The following is a 4345-nucleotide window of genomic DNA, read 5'->3' on the forward strand; positions in this document are numbered from 1 at the left end:
ATATATATATATATATACATGATGGTGTGCTGAAAAGCTCCAGTAAAAGAAAATACAGGAGGATCTGTTAATTATGGTTTTACTTAATATATTTCCCTCTCAGGTCCACACGTTTATTGCAATAGTCTTTCTAAGCGCTGTAAAAATAACTTGGAAGGTTGGGCCTCCAACCAGGCCTTTCATGATAACCTTAAAGCCAGGAACTTTTCAGCACTCTTTCGTATGTATATATAAAAAATATATATTGTTAACATTATTATTATTATTATTTTATGTTTGACTTTTGTTTTGCATTTGTACAAGTTGGATCCAAGTCTCACCCAGAGACCTCAAGAGACAACAAGTTAGAAGTTCATGTAGGTGTTATTATTATTATTATTATTATTATTATTATTATTATTATTATTGTTATTTCTCTTTGTCACAGGTATTGTTGGAGCTCCTGGAGTCTTGCATGTGTAGTGGGCTCACTACCTGCAGCCTACAGTATCATGCTATTTATTCTTTTCAGCTATCTAATACTTTCCTGATTATTCTGGCCATGCCAAAGAGGCAAACCTTTTGTAATAGTTCTACTGGGCACTCTATTCCAATTTCCTTTATAGTCCTCTTGATGCCTTCTGATACTGTCTCCAAGGACCCAACAATAATTGGCACTATCTTCACCATCTTCATTTTCCATGGCCGGGCTATTTCATACTTAAAAGAGGGTTGTATCTATCTATCTATCTATCTATCTATCTATCTATCTATCTATCTATCTATCTATCTATCTATCTATCTTTTTATCACTTTCTTTTTTGACTATTCGTGAGTTAGAGAGGCAAGCAACATCAACTATATAGCATATGTGATGCACCTTGTCCACCATCACTATGTCCAGTCTCCACTCTCTGTGGTTTGTGCTCATACCACATCTTGTCTCTCTCTAGCTTGCACTTTTAGCACAGTTTCCAATGTAGCTACCTGATTCCAATGTAGCTAACTTTCACTACCTGATCATGTCACCACAACTTGTAGTAGTTTTGAGCAAGTTTAGGGCATTCGTTCATGATATGGGCAATGGTCTCACTATTGCAGATGCGGCACAGAATCTTCAGTTCATGGTCAAAGCTTGGTCTTGCACTGCCAGTATAGTGCCCTCCAGTCTCTTTTTTTAGTGTTTCTTTCATCAGTCAATCCCACCTATTTTTCCCAACAACTTTTGTTGTGGCTGCATGGAATTGATTGCGTAGTTCCTTCTTGTGTAATTCTTCTTCATATGTTTTTTGTACTTCTTCCTTTGTTTTTTTTCTTTTTGCTCTGCTTTTAATACTCTCTCGTTCCTAACTGTCACTAGAAAGGTTTCCTTACCTTGATCTAGGTATCTCATTAAGCTCCTAGTCATCTTCCTCTATTTGCTCTCTTCATGTATAGGCGATCAGTGTCTTCATGTGGGTAATGGGCTCCATGCACCATTAGAAGCTTTCTTGACTTCCTGTCCATCTCCTTTAGCTCCTTCTCTGTTCATTTCAGGATTCCAGTGCCATACTGAACTACTGTGACTGCACATGAGTTTATTGCATTCAGCTTTGAACCCAGTATTTTTCTCACTCGCTCTATGTACTCTCTTTTTGTCTTTTCCTTCATGTCATTGTGTTTGATTCCATCTGCCTCAGGGTGGAAGATATATATATATATATATATATATATATATATATATATATATATACAAAAGCTCTGAAGAACTTAAACGAGCATGCTCCACTGGATGTGTAATGTTAATGTGCATGAGTGAGGGAACACAAATGAGTCGAAATAAAACTAGGTATAAATGAAAGGTATTGGACAGGTATAGTGTGCAACGGAAGTGACTGGCTTGATATCAACACGTTATATATATGGATAGATGGTTGAAGAAATATAACTTATACAAGTACCATCCAGCTTCATGTATGTGTATTTGTATCTATCAATAACTCAAGGCATGTGTTTAAGCATTTCAGCTTACACCTCACCCTTCCTTTCATAGCACTATGGGGGTTATTTTCATTACCTTTCTAAGACATTCTTTATTTCAAGGTGTTATAATAAAGGAGAGGCCTTTGTTCCTTTGTTTCATTTCTGGTCGATTTATACACCAACTACTCTGCTATGAATTGTATGGTTAAATGAGTAGCTGCTTTTGTTCAACAGTGGCTGTTGAGGTGAATTAGTCACGGAAACATCTAGCTATCCTATAAGGTAACATATGGCAGATATCCTTTATCTTCTTTATGTGGTTTATTTGAGGTCTGTTACTACTACCGACTACTACTACTACTACTACTACTACTACTACTACTGCTATTCCTGCTGCTGCTGCAACTACTACTACTACTACTACTACTACTACTACTACTACTACTACTACTACTACTACTACTGCTATTGCTGCTGCTACTGCTACTGTTGCTGTTGTTGCAACAACAACTACTACTACTACTACTACTGCTACTGCTGCTGCTGCTGCTGCTGCTACTGCTACTGCTGCTGCAACAACTACTACTACTACACATATACACATACACACACGCGCATATACATACACCCAGTCATAAATGATGATGTCGATGGAAAGCAAGGGAGGGTGTCTTATGATAAGACACTCAGATAGACCTGAGAACAATTTACCAAAGAACAAATATCAATCTTAAAACCTCAATACATGGGTATGGTACCATTTTTTTCCTCTTTTCCAGGAAAAATATGGTTAGACATGTTTCCAGTCAAAATTTAGCAGTAATCTTCCATTATCTCCTTGTTCAAAACCTGGAATGTTTTCAAATCCAAAATCCATGAAGTATTCATTCTAACTTGCTGGTTTTCTTTTTTTTTTTCTGTATGATTGCAAGTTTCTGAATTCATGGTTGTTCCCTTGAAGCATTACCCTTAAAGATTAATCAAATACTTGGTCTTCCCTTCGCAGAAATACACCCCTTCCCCACTACCTCATCATCATCATCATTGTCGTTTAACGTCCGCTTTCCATGCTAGCATGGGTTGGACGATTTGACTGAGGACTGGTGAAACCGGATGGCAACACCAGGCTCCAATCTGATCTGGCAGAGTTTCTACAGCTGGATGCCCTTCCTAACGCCAACCACTCCGAGAGTGTAGTAGGTGCTCTTTACGTGCCACCAGCACGGGGGCCAGTCAGGAAGTACTGGCAACGGCCACGCTCAAAATGGTGTATTTTATATGCCACCTGCACAAGGAGCCAGTTCAGCGGCACTGGCAACAACCTCGCTCGACTGTCTTTATACGTGCCATCCAGCACAAGTGCCAGGAAGGCGATGCTGGGCACAGATGCCATGACGGTTTTGCCTCTATATCATAATTCCTTCTGCTATAGGCACAAGGCCTGGGATTTTTTTTTTTTTTGTGGGTGTTGGGGGACAAGGATAGTCAATTACATCGACCCCAGTGTTTAACCGATTCTTATTTTAATCGACACTGGATCAATGTAAAATGAAGACGACCTTGGCAGAGTAACTCAGAACTTAAAGACAGACGAAATGCCTCTAAGCATTTTGTTTGATGTGCTAACGATTCTGTCTGCTTACCACCTTTATCATAATGGATGGATATTATTTGACCCCTACCCACGATTCTACCATGATGTTGACAGACAACGAATATGATCTGACCCAGAATTTATTTGTCCAATTTTTACGATTCTTGCATCCAAGATGATTTTGAGTGACATCGTTAGTTCTTATCTTTTATCTTCTTGAAGGATTTTAATCAAACAAATTGGCACTGATGCTTTTTGTTTTTTTTTTGATTTTTTTTTTTTCATTCTAAGACTGGTACTTACTATGTCAGTCTATTTTGCTGAACTGCTTGGTAATGAGGATGCAAACAAACCAATACTGGTTGTCAATCGATGGTGGGAGACAAACACAGAGATCCACATGTACAACACAACATAATACACACACGCACACACACAGACACGCACACACACACACACACTTACATATATAAATGCTTGTTTTTATGTTCAGTTATTCTACATTAATCTGGTTGGTTACTCATTGCTTTGAGAGAGTACAAATTTATTATTCTTAAACAAGAATACCATTGATGATAGTGACTTCGGAGTTTCAGCCAGCTTAGCCATCCTCTATCTATCTATCTATCTAGCTATCAATCTATCTATCTATCTGTCTGTCTGTCTTTCTTTCTGTTTGTCTGTCTGTCTGTCTGTCTGTCTTCTGTCTGTCGAATCTGAACAAAACTGCCTGACGAACAGGAACATGAAACTCTGAGAAACAGTTTTTGTGATATTTTTGCTGCTTTTTAATAAAGTATGTATATATTA

Source organism: Octopus bimaculoides, chromosome 16 (assembly GCF_001194135.2).
Source record: "Octopus bimaculoides isolate UCB-OBI-ISO-001 chromosome 16, ASM119413v2, whole genome shotgun sequence".
Classification (NCBI taxonomy): Eukaryota; Metazoa; Mollusca; class Cephalopoda; order Octopoda; family Octopodidae; genus Octopus; species Octopus bimaculoides.